The 9,537-nt window shown below is 41.2% G+C and overlaps 1 pseudogene; it reads left to right on the top strand.

Annotated features, from left to right (window-relative positions):
• The first annotated feature begins 1,601 nt into the window (after positions 1 to 1,601).
• Positions 1,602 to 9,090, top strand: LOC118840027 (annotated as a pseudogene).
• Positions 9,091 to 9,537: the final 447 nt, after the last annotated feature.

Below are 9,537 nucleotides of genomic sequence, written 5' to 3'. Positions count from 1 at the left end.
GGAGACAGGAAGGGGGTCATGCACCAATGGAGGGAGTGGCAGGCACATGTTCAAAGACATGTAGGGGCCAGGGACAGAGAATCTCAAGAAGAGGAGAAGCAAACAGATGGGCATGAGGGCCAATCGCCTAGCTGGAACGGAGAGGAAGAACATACAGGGCAGACACATGGGGGACAGACATGGACACAGACAGGAAAGGATGGGCAACATGCAGGCCCAGGAATAGACACATGGTACTCAAGAACAAAAGAACAGAGGGCAAACATGGGACTTGACAAGCAAGTGGGTGGGTGGAGCAGAACAAAGGTCTCTCTCAGCACTAGAAGTGTCAGGCCAAACCCCTGATTTTCAGTGGTGAAGGTCTCCCCATATCTCTTTTCTTCTGCGTTCACTTAGAGGGTTTTTATTAGTTTTTGTTTTTGGCTGTGGAAAGTGGGGTGGGGTGGGAAGCTATGGAACACCTAGCTAAGGAGCAGGAGCAGAGAGAGAAAGCCAAGTACTGTATAGTAAAGTGAACATAGATGGTGTTTTTGGGATGTGCATTTCATTCATAATTCTTTATGTAAAATTGAATATATACATAATGTGAATTTACGTAAGAGGAGACTATCTGTACACATATGTTTACGTGTGGATGTGGGTGAATTTTAAATAATGTATTTAATGCTAGGATATAAAGCTGAAATAAGACCCAGTTTTATGTCTCTCTTGGTTTTAATTTTCTCCTCTATAAAATTAGAGGGCTGGATTAGGTAGTCTCTAAGGTCTCTTACAACTCTAAACGCATGATCTTGTGAATATTGACTCGACAATCTACTAATCTATCACTGTTCTATTTGTTAAATGTTTAGAACCAGCCTTGACAATTACAATCTATGGCATCATGCTCCCTTGATTTTTAGAATCAGAAAATATTTGGAGAACAATTTTAGAGTATAGCAAAGAAAAAGGCAAAGGCAGAAGGATGGAGGATGGAGGAAAGGTATGAGAAAATCTACTTTTCACTCCCTCAGCACTGCAGTGAAAGCACGTTAATTAGAAGCAATTGAGAGGAAGGCTAAACTGAATTAGTGAAAAGCCTGAATTATAGATGATTTTTAAAGAAACCACTTTTATTACTTTCAAGTGTATATGGTAACTGGAAACAGTCCAACAAAGCTTTCCCTAATAGAAGTCCTTAAGTTTTAATGAACAGATAAAAATGAGAGCCTCTATGCAAATAGATGCTTCTTATGAGTTTTATTTAGTGTATTTGAAACTATCACCTTGCTAGTTTCATAGATACAGACACATGCATTCTGGTTAATACTATTCATTTTCTCCTCAGAACTTTGTTGTCCTGTAGAATTCCTTCTAAATACCATATTTGTATCAATGGCAATACTATTCATTGAAATGCATATGCTCAAAATTTCATTGTAATCTTTGATGCTTTTCTGTTCCTCTCCTCCTACATCAAAACAATTACCAAATCTTCGCATTTTACTTCCTCAAAAATCCCATAATCAGTTTCCTCCTTCCTATTCCCACTATTATATTTCAACTTTTTTTTTTTCAATCCAGACCTGAGAGGGAAAGGAAGAGTGCCACAGCAAGGTGGCCAGCTGGCTCAGTAGCTGGAGTCAGGGGCCTGGATGGATGAGGATTTACTGACCACTCTGAAGATACTAATCACTGGGGAGAATGGGGTGGGAAAGTCTACCCTTTGATTGAGATTTAGAGATGATACCTTTGATTCAGAGCTTGCAGCAACAATTGCTGTTGACTTAAAGGTGAGGACTATATCGCTTGATGGAAATAAAGCTAAGCTAGTGATATGCAATACTGCAAGTCAGCAGTGCTTCAGAACACTGACATCTAGCTATTTCAGAGGTGCAAAAGTGTAAAGGCAACCAGTGAATGGGAAGATCTTCCCTGCCCACTTGAGTGGGCTTTGGGAGCGGGGCTCAAAAGGTCTTGGGGTGAGTGGCTAGGACTGGAGCCAATACAAGTCTGTGGTGGGAGGAGCTTGATGAACAGCTGGAGCAGAGCTAAGAGGCAGTTGGTGAGGCAGTTAGTGAGAGCAGTTGAGAGCTGAAGGAGAGAGGAAGCAGTCAGCTAGCTGGAACACAGCTTGGAGATTGTGGTAGAAGCAGCTGGGCAATGGCGGCAGGTGCTACAAAAAGCAAGACTGACCCTAGTGGAGACTGGAGAGTGCTGAGCGGGGGCTTGAGGCCAGTGGGTGGTCTTCTTGCTGGAGGGCCCTGGCATTGGGCGGGGGGGGAAAGCACCAGTATGGATTGGTTTGCTGCCATAATGTTTTTCTGTGGCCTCTTGGTCACTATTGCGAGATGGGCATACTGGTTTTAGATGGTTCTTGCCAGGATGTCGAATTGGGGACACTGATCCATAGGTCTGCTACTTTTGAGTTTCAATAAATATTTTAACTCCTCTGCCTTCTACTTAGAGAATTCCTTACATCCTGTGATTCTGGACCATTCAGGCATATTCATGGTTATCTTTGAAGTCATGAGTTCTGCCTTAATGATATATCTGGCAATGAGGATGGGATCACTAGGTATAAGATCTCTATTTAGAAGCAGAAGAACTTCAGAGGAAGAGATGAATGTCCCAGGTTGGGAGGATCCATTTTATTGCTCCCTGGCAAAGGAATGGACTAAAAGAGCCAGACTCTGTGAAAACTGGGAACCAAGGCTACAGAGAGGAGATCCCAGGGATTTGGAAAGATGTTTACAAGAGGTTAGAATTCAGTCAGGGGCATCACTATCTAGGCAAAGCTGGATAGTGTTATCAGCCTACCAGCTAGTATATGAAAGATTGAGATTAAGTGAAAGAAATGGGGGCACTCCAATGCCACAGAAAGAAGGGGAATCTCAGATAGCAGGAGAACAAATTGTTGCTAAAGAGTCTACTGACTCAAATGAGAATATTTCCATTAATGTGGCTAGAAGCAACAGGAGGCCAAATAAGTCAAGAGTGCATTTCATCCCAGTCCAGGTTGAGCCTGACTGGCTGCTTTGTCCTTGCCATGGTGGCAGGGGAAAGAAGTGGAGAGAAAATGAGACAATGTCAGGGGCTGAGGCACAAAACGCTACTAGGGTTCAGGATGTCCCTCGCATAGAGAATGAGAGATGGTCAAATACTCAGACAGATGTTCATCCCATACAAAGGAGGAGGATAGAAACCCAAGGTGACAATACAGTCACAAGGGAAATTCAGGAAGATTTTTCACAGCAAGAGATCACAGACATTTTGAGTAGATTCACCCAAACAATGGGAGAACCATTAATATCTTGGATGGTAAGACTCAGTGATCAAGGGGCCAGTGGAATATCAGTAGATAGGGTGGATTGTATGAGATTCATAGGTATCAGCCATGATCCTCTAGTTCAGCAAGCATTTAGGGAACATCATTAGCAAGGAGATGGTGATAGCAAGACTAATCTGTTGGTGTTAGACGCTGAGGGATTTAATAAAAGATATGCTACTGATTCTATGTGGCCCTCTGAGAGTAAACCTTGGTATTCACTTAGAGACTGTATCATAAAACTAAAGGAGGAGGTAATGAAGACTGCTCTCATGACAGGAACTGCACACAGATATTACAATAATCCCTTGGGAGTCCCTTATAGGAATTTAATAGTCAGGACAGCTCCTCCTGCTTATAAACACCTAATTTTGACTCTGTTACTTGGGGAAACAGGGAGCCATCTTTCAGTGGTGATAGATAAGATTTTACAGTTGAGTGACTTATGAGACTGGGTAAGGTATACATCTCCCCAAGAGAGGAGAGTGAATACCCAGCGAATTCAGTGCCAAAATAAAGTGACCAGAAAAGAAATGTTCACTGCTCTGTTGAGAGCAGGGGTAGACTTTGAAATGATAGATGGCATTCCAACAAATGAACTGTACAGAATATACCGAGATAAAGGACTTGATAACAGACGCAATGATTCTACAGACCCTGAACCCTCACACCCAAGTGAGTCACATGTTAGGTAATCCTAGGAAACAGGCCAAGACCCAGTCCAAATTAAGGAAATAACACAGGCTGGATTGCAGACCCCACATTAACTTGACCACATATTGGAAAAATGGGTCAAGTACGGTAACTAGGGCATTAATAGATACCGGGGCAGAGGCCACCCTTATATATGGAAATCCAGAAAAGTTCAGGCATGGAACTCCTATTGCCATTACAAAATCAGGAGGGACTGAAATATCAGCCAGACAAGTTAAATTGATGATGAAAATTGGACAGTTGCCCAAGAAAGAATATACTGTGTTTATTGTGCCGATTCCTGAATACATGATTGGGATAGATGTATTGAACGGTATGACCTTGAATTTAGCTGAAGGGAAATACCAATTTGCTGTGAGGAAAATAGGTGTTAATTCAGTCTTAGTGGGGAAAATAAATATGGATGCAAACACTTTGGCTGAACCTTCTGAAGTAATTACTTTGAGGCAATATTGTGTGCCAGGTGGGCAAGATGAAATTGCCAGTACTATGAAAGAATGTGTTGAAGCAGGAGTGTTAGTTAGTCCCTACAACTACTCAATGGACAACCCTGTCTGGCTAGTTCGAAAGACAGATGGAACATGGAGGATGATAGTAGATTCTAGACAGCTGAACAAAGTGACTCCTCCCCTGTATGCTGCTGTTCCAGACACTGTTACTTTAATAGAGAGAATACAGAAACATGAAGGAACTTGGTATGTAGTTATTGATTTGGCCAATGCCTTTACTATCCCAATAGACCCCAAGCAATGGGACTAGTTTGCTTTTACTTGGCAAGGCCAACAGTATACATGTACACACCTGCCACAAGGATATCTTCATAGCCCAACTATTTGCCACAGGATTGTAGCTGAGTATTTAGATGAATTAAAGTTACCTGGTGTACAGCTTACCCACTACATAGATGACATCATGATACAGGGAGAAAATATAAAAGAAGTGGAGCAGAGTTTCACACTATTAATTGACCCTATGAAAAACAAAGGATGGGAAATTAACCTTGCAAAGGTTCAATGGCCAGCTCAAACTGTAAAACTTTGTGGGACACAGTGGAATAAAGGACTGCAGGAAATTCTCCCACAGGCTCAACAAAAAAATCTAGGATTTTCCTACCCCTAGTAATAAGAAAGAGGCCCCAAAGTACATAGTACTATTTGGTTATTGGAGACACCACATCCCACACTTGGGACAGATTTTGAAACCCTTGTATAAAGTCACCAGGAAGAAATACAAATTTGATTGGGGACTTGAACAAAGCAGAGCTTTTGAGAAAGCAAAAGCTGCTATACCATTAGCCCTGGATTTATGGCCTATGCAAAATGGGCCAGTGGAATTACAAGTGACTGTGCAAGATGGCTATGTGAATTGGAGTTTGTGGCAAAAGCAACAATGCTGAAGTATACCTTTAGGATTTTGGTCAAGGAAACTACCTTCATCTGGAATTCAATATACACCTTTTGAGAAGCAGCTGTCAGCTGCATATTGGGCTTTGGTAGAAAATGAGCAAGTAACTCTGGGTCATGAAGTGGTATTAAGGCCTGCAATTCTGATTATGACTTGGGTAATGAGTACCCCAGCTTCCCACAGAATTGGACATGTAAAAGAGGCGAGCATAACCAAATGAAAGTGCTATATTCAGAATAGGTTGAGAGCAGGCAAAAGTGGAGTTTCTGTTCTACATGAATCTGTAGCGAACATTGACACTGAGGGGGATGAAAAACCCCTGAACCTAAGCAAGAGTTGGTACAATCCTTGGTGAAATGTAATAATGAATATGATGGACTAACTGAGGAACAGAAGAAATATGCTTGATTTACTGATGGGACAGTAAAATATTTGGGACACAAGAGACATTGGAAAGCAGTAGCCTATAACCCCTGTACTAGGCGAACTCTGGAAAGTTCTGGGATAGGTGGAAGTAGTCAATATGCTGAACTGATGGCAGCACGTCAAGCCATCAAAACAGACAAAGCACTGTGTCATATATTTGCTTACTCATGGGCGGTAGCTAGAGGGTTAGCTATGTGGATGCTTATATAGAAGAATCAGAATTGGGAGATTCATGGCAAACAAGTTTGGAGTTAAGAGTTATGGGAAGATATATGAGATATGTCTCTGGTTACGAGTTTGTCAGTTCTTCACGTTGATGCTTACGTGACCCTGACCACACCAGAATGTGAGTACAATGCACATGCAGATCAGCTAGCAAAGATTGCTACTGAAGGTGTTGTCCCTACTCCACCTCCAACTGATGACCCAGCCTCAGCAAAATGGGCCCACCAGGACCACCGGCCATTTAGGGGTCCAGGCACAGGATCAAGGTATTAGTATCTCTCATGCATTGTTAAAGCAAATAACATAGGAATGTTGTATATGCCAATTGGAAAAAAGAATGAACTGTTCCTAGGATAGTAACTGGAGAAATAGCAAGGGGAAAAGTTCCAGCCCAAATGTGGCAGATAGATTATATTGGACCACTACCCCAAGATAAGGGATGTAAATATATATGTACATGTGTTGACACCTATTCAGGTGTACTAGTGGCAAGTCCTTATAAGGATGCAACTCAGAAAAACACCTGTAAAATTCTAGATATTGTAAGTTTATACTATGGAACCCCAATGAAGATTGAAAGTGACAATAGGTCACATTTCAAGGCTAATGAAATGAAAAGATATTGTGTATTGAATAATATAGAGTAGATATATCATATTCCATATTACCTATAAGCATCTGGGCTAATTTAAAGAATTAATGGATTGTTGAAAGAACAGCTAAGAAAATTAACCTCTAATAATTCATATAGACATTGGAAGGATAATTTGTCTATTGTCTTACATAATTTGAATAATAAGCCCTTTGGAGGGAGTACACCTCTAGCCAGAATGATGACCCCAAATCTGCAGATTAGAAAACCGCAAACACATGAGATCCAAAACATTGAATTTTGGATTGTAAGTGAAGATGTCCCACCACTGTACCCAGGAACACTTGGTTCAGCAGGATATGATTTACATTGTATAGGGAATTTTAGGATGAATACGAAGGAGATAAGAAAAACCTCTACTAGGGTATGTATGAGAATCCCCAGGAATCATTTTGGATGGATAGTACCTAAACCAGGATTAGCAGCTCAAGGAGTACATGTATTGGCTGGAGTGATAGATTCTAATTATCAAAGAGAAATTGTTGTGACACTCCAGAATTTGGGTAAAAAACCTGTACAATTTTGTAGAAATGATAGGATAGTTCAAGTGATTATTATCCCTGTGAAAAAATACCCTTTGTGAAAACTGACCCTCCTTCCAAAATAACTCTCAGAGGAAGGCTTTGGTTCTACTGATGGAATAAAACTGGGAGCTAAGGTATGGGTAAAACGGAGGCTGGATGATATTCCAAAGGCTGCAGAAGTCATAGTCCATGAGAAGGACAACTTTGTAACAGTTGTCTATTCAGGGGAAGATAATTACCGAATCATACCCCTGAATCATATATTTTACCGTGAATATGGCTATAATAATAGATTCATGGACTCCAGAAGTATGGCTGATGCTGATAAATGCCACAAGCCACTCAGAGGGAAGGTCATCTTGTGTGATTAACAGATGAAAGTTTGTATCTGGGAAAAAGGCCTGGAGGGCAATCCTAGTGTCCATTCAGAATGGGACCTTTCTGACTTAGTTTCCTTATTGTGTTCCCTTTTGCAAGAAACATTTCTTACTTGAGTTAGGCTATGAGATCGAATTTTTATATAATTGGAGTCTCAACCAGAATGGGGATGATTTTATTTGAAGTATAATAGCCCATACTTGCCTACTCTTTTGTTCTGTTTTGGTTAACCTTGTTGCTAGTTCTGTCTCCTTTAGGCTTAAGTACCCTACACTTTCAAATGAGTGCCTAAGCACCTAGCATTGCTGGAATTCCTGCCAGCTTGCTAAAGAACTGACTTCTGGAATGGGACTCTTGGGGCAGGGAGAGCTCTATGTACAATTTCAGCAAGAAGAAGCTATGGAAAATGAGACCTTCACCCCTTACCCCAAGATTTTTATTGTTATGGTATTATTGACACCAGTTTCCCATTGATCTGTGTAATGGACGTGAAAGATCTTAGGGCCAAAATTAAAGGCAATTGGTGAATGGGAAGATCTTCCCCACCCACTTGAGTGGGCTTTGGGGGTGGGGCTCTCAGGGTCCTGGGGAGAGTGACTAGGACTAGAGCCAATGGAAACCTGTGGTGGGAGGAGCTTGATGAATGGTTGGAGCAGAGCTAAGAGGCAGTTGGTGAGGCAGTTAGTGAGAGCAGTTGAGAGCTGAAGGAGAGAGGAAGCAGTCAGCTAGCTGGAACACAGCTTGGAGATTGCGGTGGAAGTGGCTGGGCAATGGCGGCAGGTGCTACAAAAAGCAGAACTGACCCTAGTGGAGACTGGAGAGTGCTGAGCAGGGGCTTGAGGCCAGTGGGTGGTCTTCTTGCTGGAGGGCCCTGGCCTGGGGGGAGGGAAGCACCCGTTTGGATTAGCTTGCTGCCATAATGTTTTTCTGTGGTCACTCCTGGTCGCTATTGTGAGGTGGGCATACTGGTTTTGGAAGGTTCTTGCCAGGATGTTGAATTGGGGACACTGGTCCATGGGTCTGCTACTTTTGAGTTTTCAACAAACATTTTAACTCCTCTGCCTTCTACTTAGAAAATTCCTTACATCCTGTGATTCTGGACCATTCAGGCATAATCATGGTTATCTTTGAAGTCATGAATTCTGCCTTAATGATATAACAAGGTATCATATTAGTGTACAATGTCACAAGAAGAGATTGTTTTGTTAAGCTGGATAATTGGTTAAATGAATTGGAAACATACTCATGGTAAATGGCATAATAAAATGCTAGTTGCAAACAAAGTTAAGAAGGAAAACCGTGATGTTAATAGAAATGAAGAGTTGAAATTTGCATAGAAACATTCCATGTTATTTTTAGAGGCTAGTGCAAAAACCTTCTATGGTGTACAATGTGCCTTTGAAAAACTTGTTGAAAAGGTCATTCAAACCCCTACACTATGGGAGACAGTATCGGAATAAAGGAGTAAAGCCATGGAGGAACTTGTGGAGGATATTGTTTTGTTATAAACTTTGGGAAGGTCTATTTTTTGTGTTTTTGATCAGATAGTGTCATTTTTCCTAAATAAGCTTTAACTGCTATTTTAAGGATCTTGCAGGTTGCACATATTTGTTTTGTGTGATAGCAATGAACTTTTATATGAAAACACTCCTCACCTCTCCCAGGTAAAAATGTTTATGGTAAGCGTGCACAAATTGCAACCTTGAGTCTTTTATGTAACATAAAACAGGCATGCATTAGCAAGTGCATTCAATTTTATAAACTATATTCATCATGTATTTTTTTAAAATCCATTCAACAAATATCTGTTGTGAAGCTGTCTATCTGCATTTTGGTCTCCTTTTGGTTAAATGCTTTTGTCTGATTATTCAATTGCTTTGTATAACTTCTAGAAACCCTGAGAGGTA

Source organism: Trichosurus vulpecula, chromosome 2, assembly GCF_011100635.1.
Source record: "Trichosurus vulpecula isolate mTriVul1 chromosome 2, mTriVul1.pri, whole genome shotgun sequence".
Lineage (NCBI taxonomy): Eukaryota > Metazoa > Chordata > Mammalia > Diprotodontia > Phalangeridae > Trichosurus > Trichosurus vulpecula.
This window is presented reverse-complemented; position numbering and strand designations above follow the sequence as displayed.